This window comes from Lissotriton helveticus, chromosome 2_1, assembly GCF_964261635.1.
Source record: "Lissotriton helveticus chromosome 2_1, aLisHel1.1, whole genome shotgun sequence".
Taxonomy (NCBI): domain Eukaryota; kingdom Metazoa; phylum Chordata; class Amphibia; order Caudata; family Salamandridae; genus Lissotriton; species Lissotriton helveticus.
Window position 1 is genome coordinate 942539115 of NC_136059.1, and position 12020 is coordinate 942551134.

The following is a 12020-nucleotide window of genomic DNA, read 5'->3' on the forward strand; positions in this document are numbered from 1 at the left end:
CCAGAGAAACGGTCAGTGGGTGTGGCTAGACAAACAGGTTACTTACTTTTGGTAACGTTGTATCTGGTAGAGACTATATCTAGCCGCAGATTCCTTACCTTAAAATATCTTCAGGCATCAGATTGGTTCTGGAAGATTTTCGAGCAGTCCTGAGCAGCAGTAGTTGGCTTTGTTCAGCTTTATGTCAGCGGCGTTGTCAGCGCCGGACGTGGCATACACGGTAGCTATACAAACGCCACTGAGGCACACAGACGTCAGTTACTTTTGCGACTTTCAATGTCAGGCGATGAGAACTGACCATTGGTGTGACAAGCTAAGGTTCTGAGAAGGGTGTCCTTTACACTGTTATCGATTCGCAGAGTGGGTACGGTAGGTAAGGAATCTGCGTCTAGATAGAGTCGCTACCAGATAAGGCATTACCGAATGTAAGTAACTTGTTCATCTGATAGAGACTTTTAGTCACAGATTCCTTAGCTGAGAATAGATAACCAATCAATACTTCCCTGGAGGTGGGACTGCAAAGCAAATTATATTAGAAAGTCCTGCAGGACCAAGCGGGTGAAATGCCCTCAAAAGGCCACAATACCACACACCTTACTGTCCAGGCAGCAGTACTTGGTGAACATGTGCAGAGAAGCCCACGTTGCTGCCTGGCAGATGTCCAGAACAGCGCACACTAACGCAGTGGTCGCAGTCTTGACTCTGGTGGAGGTGACCCTCAAGCCTTCAGGGAGTTGCTTCTTGGTCAATGCATAGCAGATCATAATTCATAGAACGATCCATCTTAAGATGGTCCATTTCAACACCACCTTCCCTACATAGCCAACAAAGAGTTGATTGTCCACGTGAAATTCTTTTGTGCGGTCAAGGTAGAACAACAATACTCTTTTTGGGCTCAGACAGTGGAGTCTCTCCTTCCCTTTGGAGAGATGAGGGGGAGCAAAGACGGTAGGCAAGGTGATGTTCTGGCCTACATGGAAGGGAGTCCCAACCTTCGGAAGGATGGAGGCTTGGATTCGGAGAACCAGCTTGTATGGGAAGAAGGTGGTATAAGGAGCGAGCCCAGAGAGTGCCTGAAATTCGCTGACCCTCCTATCTGATGTTATGGCCACTAAAAAGGCAGTTCTGATGGTCAATAGCCTAAGAGGGCAATTGTGCAGAGGTTCAAATATTGCACACATGAGAATGATGATGACCAGGTTAAAGTCTCACTGAGGCCGAATAAATGGCATGGGGGAAACATATGTTTCAGGCATTTAAGGAACCTAGCCACAACAGGCAACTTAAAGAAAGAAGGTTGGTTGGAAAACTGCAAAAATGTCAAGATGGCAGTGAGATAACCTTCAACTGCACCCAGAGCAGAGCTCTGTTGGCCCAAAGATAAGGCAAACAAGAGAACTATGGATAAAGGTGCAGAAAAGGGGGTCAATGTTGTGGAGGTCACACCATGAAACAAACCTCTACCAATGGCAGGCATATAACAACTAGGTGGAGGGACTCCTGGCTGCCATTATAACATAACAGACTTCGGGAGGAAGGCCAAAAGCTGTCAACTGTCGCTGCTCAATCTCTATGCATGAAGGTACAGGGTGCGCAGGTTAGGGTGCAGGAACCCCTCCCTGTTGTTGCAACAGAAGATCCTCCCAAAGAGGCAGCCTGACGTGAGGACCTATGGTCAACTGCTCGGGATACCAGACTCTGTGCCCAATCTGGAGCCAAAAGGGTTTCCTGGGCCCAGTCCTTCCTGATCTTCTAGAAAACTCTGGGCAGAAGTGGTATTGATGGAAAGGAGTTGAGGAGGCCTAAACTCCACTCAAGACGAAAAGCATCTCTGAGCGAGAATTCCCTTGGAAACTCCAGCGCGCAAAACTGCTGACACTGCCAGTTCTCTGTGGTGGTGTCCAGATCTAACCAAGGCGCGCCCCACTGCTGAAGGAGACCTTGCATCACCTCGGGATGGTGGGGCCATTTGTGATCCGCTAGGCATCTTCGGCTGTGTTTGTTATCTCTAGCCTTCAGAGAGCAGGCCATGTGTTGAACCACCAGGGAAATGCACTGATGTTCCAGCTATGTCCACAGAGATAGTGCTACTTGACAGGGGGTCCACAACATTACTCTGCCCTGTTGTGGCGGTGGTGTCATTGAACACCTGAAACAGTCTTCCCCTGATCGAAGGAAGAAAGAACTTCAACGCCAAGCGAATCGCCCGAAGTTCCAACAGGTTGATGTGGAGCTCGGACTCTGTCAGAGACCAGAGTCCTTTGATCTCCCCCAGATGGCCGCCCCAGCCGAGGTGTGATACATTTGTCTCTACAGTGAGATCTGGCCGTGGAAAGGGAGAGAGGTCTGTGGTTTGTTAGCAAGACTCTCTTGCAGTTCCCTCTGAGATCTGGGCTAGTCTTCCCCTGAACAAAGGAAGAAAGGCCTTCAATGCCAAGCGAATCGCCAGAAATTCCAACAGGTTGATGTGGAGCTCAGACTCAGCTGGAGACCAGAGTCCTCTGATCAGTGACATGACTGCTGGCCATCTGTGTCAAGTTGTCTATGGGACATGCACCTTTGGCCAAAAAAAACTGAGAAGCCTGTTGGTCGTGGTGGCTGGGAGGGAATGGGCGTGGCTAAAGCCCTCTTCTGTGGCCACAAATAGGTTAGAAAGCGGATTGGGATTGATGAGTGGCCATAGACAGGCCCAAGGACCTGGTCGTAGCTCTGCTGTCCTTAAAGCGCTCCAGAGCTGAATCTGCATTCTCTCCAAAAGGCGAGAGCCATCAAAAGCAATGTCCAAGAGGGACATGCCCTGAAAAGCCAGTTGCTCTCCGCCATTTGTGGCACCGTTAGAGCATCGGCAGTGTCGAGCCCACACCTTATGGTGAACTTAGCTGCATCTACCCATCAGTAATAGCCTGGGTAAGTATGGCTTGGGGCCTCCTCCAAGACCATAGGCAATAGTTGCACAACTGAGTCCCATATTGAAAGAGGTGTGGCGCAGCGGCCAGGGTGCCTGACTCCAGGCTACGGGGTTCACGGTTCGATCCCCGATGCCGGCGGCAGGTTAGCCCAGTACCATGTGACCCTGGGCAATAGCTTGCTTAATCTTCCCGAGGGCCCCCAGCTCCAGGACACCACTTCGGAGGTAGCTGTGCGCTCTACAAATACTGGTATTTCATTTCATTTCATATTGTATGGGAATAACTGTCCAATAGGAACGTGGTGTTCAACAACCAAAATGTTAAACTGGCAGAAGAAAACATTCTCTTGCCAAAGTTAGCAACATCTTGGATTCCTAATCCAGTGGAGAGGTAGGAAATGCGCCGGAATTGATTCAGGATGTGGAGGCTTGGACCAGCGAGCTCTCCGGGGTGGGGTGCTGAGTAAGCAAACTGAGGTTCCTAGGAACTAAGGAAACAGGTCCCCAGGAACGGGGTGATTGTGGCGAGCAAACGTCCTATGCACAGGAGCCCTTGTACAGGACTTGGACAAGGCCCAGTGGTGGACGTCTGTAAGGGTTTCATTGAACGGGAACAGAGAGTTCAGATGGGGAGACTCCCAGCTGTAGCACCGCCATCAAGACGTTTGTCTTGACTGCCACTGTGGGCAACTGAAGGCCCAAGACATCAGCCCCTCTAAGCACCACCATTGCACAAGAGGCTCCTTAGTCACGATAGAAGGAGAGACCACACCAGTGTCAGGTGAGGTGTCTAACCCACTAACCTCCGCCAGATTCACCTGCCAGCTGTCCTGATGCTCATCTGAGAGCTGGCAGCCATAAGGACCCGTAGACCACTCACATTTGTCTCCCCCTCCAGGCCTATCAAAAAAATGCTCCGGGAAGCATGGACCCAGTCAGTGCCAGATGACACCCATCTGGCTCCGTGTTGGAAATAATAATGCAGGCGCCACAGCCTAGGAGTGGTGCCGTGGGCATCTGCACTAGAGAGAGTGCCAAGGAATGTCTTGGTCTTGCCAGTGACTGCCCACCGGTCCCACAAGGGATCCGTGGGAAACAACTGCCGCAAACCTGTAGGCGTGGGCCCAGTAGGAGTCCCTCATGCACCTGTGGGGTCCACAGGCTTTCCAGAGGGGTCGGCTGCTAAAATATGAGGCGCATGGCCTCATCGACATCTTCAGCTAGGTGGAGGTCTGTCCGGCTCCGGGAAAATCAGGGAAGCATGGAACAGTATGGTTCAGGATCCACAAACTCTCAGGCTTGCCTGAAGACTTTAAAGGACACTGCAAATTTGAAGTCCTCTTTGACTGCTTGTGTTTGTTGGACTTACCTGACTTTCCCTATGATGTAGAGTGTGACGACGACCGTTGAGAAGGGCTCTGCAAATGGTCCCGGGACATTCCACGCAATTGGAACCTTGAGCGTCACGGAGTAGACTGATGTCGGGAAGCGAGCAGCTTGAGGGAGAGCTCATCACCTTAGGGTGCATCACGCGCAGTCATCGCAGGTCTTGGAGTCGTGGTCCCGCTCCAAGCATACAAACAAACCAAGTGGGGGTCTGTCACCAACATTGCCTGTAACAGGCCCAACATGGTTTCAAATCATAGAGTGTCATGGGTAACATATCTCACACCAGGAGAATATTTCTCAAAATATTTTTACAAAACATAGAAAGAAACCAGTCAAAAAGTGACTGAAGGGCAGATCAGATCGGATAAATGCTATCTGGTGTGGAAAGGACAGATTTGACGTCAGCATGCCAGCATGCCAGGGTGGCGGCTACATAGGTACCACACATATCACTTCCAGTGCGGACAACGCCAGCGCAGAGCCAAATAATGCCACTTATTGGCACGCAGAGGTACTGCTTGCAAATCTTCTGGATCCAGTCTGACACCTGGGGATATTCTAAGGTAAGGATCCTGCGGATTGAAGTCTCTATCCGATAAAGAAAGCGGTAGAGGAAAAAGGATGGACAACACACCTACAGGCATCCATGTACATAAACAAACCTACAGAAACCTATGCACACAAATCAATATACGTACTGATACACATCAGGCAATTATCTTGGTCAGGGTTCTGAGGACACATCAGCACTTGAGAAAGTAACTGTAGGCCATACATTCACTTGTCACAGACAGCACAGCCATCTCTTGCTCAAATGACTGGCCCTATGCTCAGTCCAGGCAGCAGAGCTAGTTCTCACCTTTCAGACAGCAGATCAAAAGAGCTATCCTTTATTTGCCATAGAGCCTTTAGCTACACTTGTCACAAGGACCCTCACCAAATCCACTTCCTCCACACACAGCTCCGACTCTATCCGCCTGAAGTGCATCCTGCTTAACACCCGCTCAGTCCACAGACACGCAACTGAACTCTGGGACCTACTCGACACTGCGTCACCGGACATCGCCTTCCTTACAGAAACATGGATGAACGCATCATCAGCACCCGACATCGCCATAGCCATACCGGACGCTTACAAGATTATCCGAAAAGACCGCACCAATCAAAAAGGAGGAGGCCTCGCCATCATCCATAGGAACACCATCAAAATCACGACCAGCTCCGACGATAATCTTGCAACCGCCGAACATCTCCACTTTCAGATCCACACCGACCCTAGGACCACACTCAGAGGCACCCTCATCTACAGACCTCCAGGTACCCACACTCAATTCAACGATGACATCACGGACTTCATCTGCCCACATGCCCTCGCCTCCGAGAACTACATTCTACTAGGAGACCTCAACTACCACCTTGAAAACAAACACGACAGCAACACCACCACCCTTCTGGACAACCTAGCCAACCTCGGACTCAAACAACTTGTCGACACCCCCACCCATATAGCCGGACACACGCTCGACCCTATCTTCACCTCCAGTAATCACATCTCCTTCGACCGCACCACAGCTCTCCACTGGACGGACCACAGCTGTGTTCACTTCAGCTACAAAACCACCCTAACCCACAACCGCCCACAACCTATTCCTCTGAGAAACGAACAAAATCACCTCCGACCAACTCCTCACCTCACTCAACAAAAACCCCCCACCCTCTCATTGGACCCAAACCATGCGGCCACCATTCTAAAGCAATGGATCACCCACAGTGCTGACGAATTAGCACCCCTGAAAAAGCACCAGATCAATTTAGCCAGCAAAAAGGCTCCCTGGTTTAATGATGACCTCAAACAATCCAAAAAGCTATGCCGCACCCTGGAGAAAACATGGAGAAAAAACCCAACCACCGACAACATGGCCACCCTCAAGGCAGCCACCCGCAAACACCACCAACTGATTCGATCCACCAAGAAATCAACATTCAAGGAGCGTCTCGACAACAACACTCACAACAGCAAGGAACTCTTCAACATCGTCAAAGAATTCACCAACCCCACCGCAGCATCTAACGACATCACTCCCTCCCAAGACCTCTGCGATGCGTTATCCTCCTTTTTCTACAACAAAATTGCCGACATCCACAACAGCTTCAAGAACACTCCCAGCGTTCAACCCTCCCCACCCCCATCAGATTCTACTCCGCCAACTAGCATCCTTAGTGCCTGGAACCCAATCACCACTGAAGACACCACCCGCCTAATGAACTCAATCCACTCTGGCTCGCCAACAGACCCCTGCCCCCACCACATCTTCAACAAAGCCGGCTCCATAATCGCACCCCAACTCCGGGATGTCATCAACTGCTCGTTCAACTCTGCCACCTTCCCAGAAAGCTGGAAACATGCCGAAGTCAGCGCCCTTTTGAAGAAACCCACAGCAGACCCCTCTGAACTTAAAAACTACCGACCCATATCCCTCCTCCCATTCCCGGCCAAAGTCATTGAGAAAGCCGTCAACAGCCAGCTCGCCGCCTTCCTTGAATCCAACAACAACTCCCTCGACCCCTCTCAGTCCGGATTTCGAGCCAAACACAGCACCGAAACCGCCCTCATTGCAGCGACAGACGACATCCGAACACTACTGGACAACGGAGAATCAGTGGCCCTCATTCTACTCGACCTCTCCGCCGCTTTCGACACAGTCTGCCACAGCACCCTCATACAACGCCTCAGCAACATCGGCATACAAGGAAAAGCCCTGGACTGGATCATATCGTTCCTAGCTGGGAGAACTCAGAGAGTCCGACTTCCCCCATTCAACTCAGAGGCCACTGAAGTCATCTGTGGAGTTCCACAAGGATCTTCACTCAGTCCCACCCTCTTCAACGTTTACATGAGCCCACTCGCATCCATCGCGCGCCAACACAACCTCAACATCATCTCTTACGCCGACGACACCCAATTAATCCTTTCCCTCACCAAAGACCCCAACACCGCCAAAACCAATCTGCACGAAGGCATGAAAGAAGTAGCCGAATGGATGAATCACAGCCGCTTAAAACTCAACTCAGACAAAACGGAGGTGCTCATCCTAGGATCTTCACCCTCTGCCTGGGACGACTCTTGGTGGCCTTCCGCTCTGGGCACAGCACCCACACCCACAGACCATGCACGTAACCTTGGCTTCATCCTAGACTCCTCTCTCTCGATGTCCAGACAAGTCAACGCAGTCTCATCCTCCTGCTTCAACGTACTTCGCATTCTCAAAAAGATCTTCCGCTGGATCCCCCTCGAGACAAGAAAGACTGTCACCCACACACTGGTCACAAGTCGACTGGATTATGGTAACACACTTTACGCCGGAATCACAGCAAAATTACAGAAAAAACTCCAACGCATCCAAAACGCATCAGCGAGACTCATCTTGGACATCCCTCGCCAAGATCACATTACCGGACACCTAAAAGACCTCCACTGGCTTCCCGTCAACAAAAGAGTTACATTCCGTCTTCTCACCCACGCGCACAAGGCCCTCTACAATCTAGGACCCGAATGCCTCAACACTCGACTGTCCTTCTACAAACCCACCCGCCAACTAAGATCGTCCAATAAAGCCCTCGCTGCAGTCCCGCGCATCCGAAAATCCACCATGGGAGGAAGATCCTTCTCCTTCCTGGCGGCCAAAACCTGGAACTCACTCCCCACTCGCCTCCGCCTTACTCAAAACCACATCTCCTTCAGAAAAGAACTTAAAACCTGGCTATTCGACAAATAATTAACCCCTTCCCAAGCGCCTCGAGACCCTCTGGGTGAGTAGTGCCCTATATAAATGCCCGAACTTGAACTTGAACAAACAAAGCCTTCCCCTACTCTGCTCACTACGCCTACATGTGCTCCGGCTTGTCTGTCTGCATCGATCTATCCCTGGGAGCCCTGGTACAAACAACCGAATGAAAAAAAAAATCATAAGGAACAGGGAGACAGTGAAACAAGAGTTTTGGGGAAGGGAACCTCAGAGCTCAAAAATAAAGACCCTAGTGAGAATAAAAACAAGAAGGACGGTAAGACATTGGTACAAGGGGCCTAGTGAATCTCACACAGAGTGACATCGGGCAGGTAAACAGCAGACACAACAAGAAAACAACAGTTAATTCAAGAAAGTACAGGTAGGTAGGGTAACAAAAGTACAGGGCAAAATGAATAATATACATCAGACTACAAATATATTAGTCACATATACTGCACTATGATGACTCTGACAGGCAGCCACAAAGGCTTCTTGAAGGACAGTAGGTCCATCACACCAGCTACATGTCAACACTACCATTGCTAACACAGGTTAGATGACTAAAACCCAAACACCTACCTGTCCCGCATAGTGCCCTGCAGTGATATCTCATGATAAGTCGCACTCACATGGGTTGAGCTGAAGAGTCACAATAATTGTCTTTCCACTCCAACCAAAAACAACAGTAGGGAAAATGATCACCTCACAAAAAAAAACTCTTCTACACTTACTTTGGCGTAGGATGAATGCACCAAAGAATCACAGGACTCATAGGAGCAGACATGAGTATGGGCCAATCAATTGGCAGAAGCTGATTATACAAAATACATTTAACTTAATAGAACATACAGACACTGATGCAGAACAGACAACCGACATAATGGTAACCATATATACAGACCAAAAGATATACCTGCAGGTGTAGGCAGCCATGGACATGCAGACAATACAGACACAGACAACACATTAGACTAACATACAGTCACCAGCATCATACCTAAAGGCTACTTGAATGTACAGATAGATGAACGGAAGATGTAAACTATGGGCCTGATTCACAAAGGTAAAGTACATTTTTTAGTAAGTTTACACTTTTTAGTTAGTTACTGTATTCACAATTTCAGAGTGTAAACTTTCCGCAAAAGTGTAAGTTACATGCCTCACCCCCAAAATAATGCAATTGGCTCACTCTTGTGTGGATGGGTGACATTCCTACCTAAACCCCTCCATGACCCTTCTTAAAACCCTCTTACTCCTCACTAATCCCATCCCTTTTAGTAGTAAGTCAGCCCCTTTCTGAAATTCCCTGTGTTTCTCTCATATTTACAACCAAAACGTATACTTTGTGCGGCAAGTCTGCAGTCGGGGCGGAGAGCTCCACACATAAAGTACATGCAAAACTTAAATGTACTACAAAGTGCAGTTTGGGAATCAGGCCCAAAAGTATCAATTTTCTCCTAAGCTCCTATGCAGACTAAATCGCATTCGATACTTGTCCATTTCCTGAGGGATTCGTTTTTGACGGCTGAGTAAAGAGGTTAGCCTCCATGCCCACTGTATACTTGTACTCTTTGGAATGTTTACCAAATAGTGTCTAATAGAATTCCAACTATGCACATTTCATCATATCTTGGCTACCCAGCATGAACTTCATTGGTTTTCAATGGAAGGAAGACAATTTATTTACCCTTACCGGGTGCACTCCACTTCTCTCTCCCTTCAAACATGCCAGCTCTTTACCATAACTGCACACAAAATCTCAGATTGGACAACTCAGAGCAGTAACCAGCTAAGCATACTATATCATATGAAGTACTGTAAAGGGGCAGGCAGAGCTGTTTAAAGTGCCCTCTCTGGTGGATGGGTGGGCATATCGCCACACATCTAGAAGCCCGGGGACAAGAAATAATTGCGAAAGGACATCCTGTGTGTTATTATAGTGCTATCGGAGAAGATTGGACCTGTCTAGGGAGGAACGTAGGGCAATGTTAAAATCTTCACCCCCATATGATGTGAGTGGATCCCACCTTAATTATCTCTCCTCATAAAGCAGAAAAAAAATCTGGGTTATCCGTATTTGGCCTATACAGCAGGCAAGAGTAAACAATTGTGTGTCCATGTACCCCAAATTAAGCAGCTGCAACCTGAGGGATCACTGTATGTGCCTCCAGTTATAAACTGTAAAGCGCTCAAAGGACAGATTCTATGGTAAATTTTAGAATTCCAGTTCTTTGTTGTGTCGTACAGAAACAGCCAAGCGTGTTTCGTTACCACCGTGACTTCCTCAAGGCTTAAGTCGTGGTAACATAGGAGCCTGAAGACTTCCATAGTGTGTCGAAACCCAAATTTAAAACAAAATTGCACAGTTGTAGCTGTAGAAATCACTTGGATCAATTAAAGATCTATGTTATCGATGTCCCCAATTAGGTGGGACTCCAGATCATTGCAAAACCATTGTAAAACCATTCCTTTTGTCTTGATCTGGAGACTGAGTAGCTTGCAGGAATCAGGGTACACTGATAAGACCCTGTAGGGAATATAGGTGTGACCTCAACAGCCCGCGTCCTCCGGTTACCGAAACACTATGGATAAGGGGTCACTGTGCAACTATTTAACCTCATGAGCGCTACCGCGTATTCCCGCTGTGCGCTAAAAAAAAAAAAGGCTTGTTTATGACAAAGCCAGCTCGTCATCCGCGCAGCGCAGGTAACGCTGATGACGAGCTGGCTTTGTCATCAGCACCGAAGGGGTTAATCAAGGCTTTCTGATCATTCTTGTGACAGAAAGTTTCTCTCATCATCAGTCTGTTGTTTCTATTGCTTTATTAACTTATATGTCAACTGTACACAGAATATCTAGAGTGCCGGGGTTCTGTTGTTTGTGTTTTAGTTGATATATTGGTTTTGTGTGTTACTATCGGTACGATGTATCTTTGTTTTTCTCAATAAACATGACAGGCTAAATAAGTAGTAGCCAAATCCCCCAAAAAGTGGTAGTTATGTGTTTATTACACCTGAGAATATATGTTACCCTCTTACAATCTTCATTAGTGTGTGACTATAGAGCACATCGCTCCCCCCCTACACCAGGATGCCAGTACCCCTTAAAACCAGGCTAAGGGATAGTTTCCCATTTATGGGAATTAACTATACTGTTGAGATCGGAGGAGCTTCGCACGAGTCCAAAATGGCCGCGTGAGCTTTGGGCTCCCGGGACCCCCGCCGCCCTCGGAGATAGCCTGCTGCCTGACGGCTGAAATCGGTGGCGGAAGGAGAGCGGCGCCGGGTGCTGTTCTCTGCGTCCCGTTATTCCGCCGAGGGCCGGAGTAACATCACCGGCAAAAATTAGGCCTGCATGCTCGGAAGCCGGGGTCTCGAGTTGAGCTAGACCCCGGCGTGAGTGAATAAACAGCGGGGCCGGAAACCGGAAGTCGCCGGTCCGGCCCCACATGAGACCCGTATTGCTCCCGTTTCGTGGGCGCCCCCCTGACGTATGCCACCCATCGAATTGAGGGGAGATCGAGGGGAGATTGAGCCCGCGCAGCCCCTGACTACTCTCAGAGGTAACTGGGCCGCAGACATGGCCCTACAGACACTGCCTGAGATAGAAGAGCGGCATATAGTGGGCTGGTGAGCGGAATCGTGGGCTGGGTGCTCCCGCTTTGCTGCAAGGCTGCAGGGGGCGGTGGAGAGTGCCCCCGTGTGCTGTGCATTGGCCAGGGGACGCAGGTGTGGCGCATTGGAAGAGTATATGGGGCGGCTGTGGCCCTGGCAGGAAGTTTTGAAGGCCCGCGCGACGGAAGATCGCCAGCAACTGGCGGCGGGCAGTGGAGGTGGCTCTCCATCTTGAGTGCTGCAAATCGCGCCTGCACTTGGAGAGTGCGCCGAAAGTGCTGCAAGGCCGCAGAGGGCGGTGGAGAGTGCCCCAGTGTGATG

General features: G+C 49.4%; 1 protein-coding gene across 1 annotated transcript in view; it reads right to left on the minus strand.

The window, feature by feature from the left end:
- Nucleotides 1-12020, minus strand: part of ERCC6L2 (ERCC excision repair 6 like 2) — a 1215137-nt gene that overhangs the window by 220614 nt on the left and 982503 nt on the right. The window lies entirely within an intron of this gene.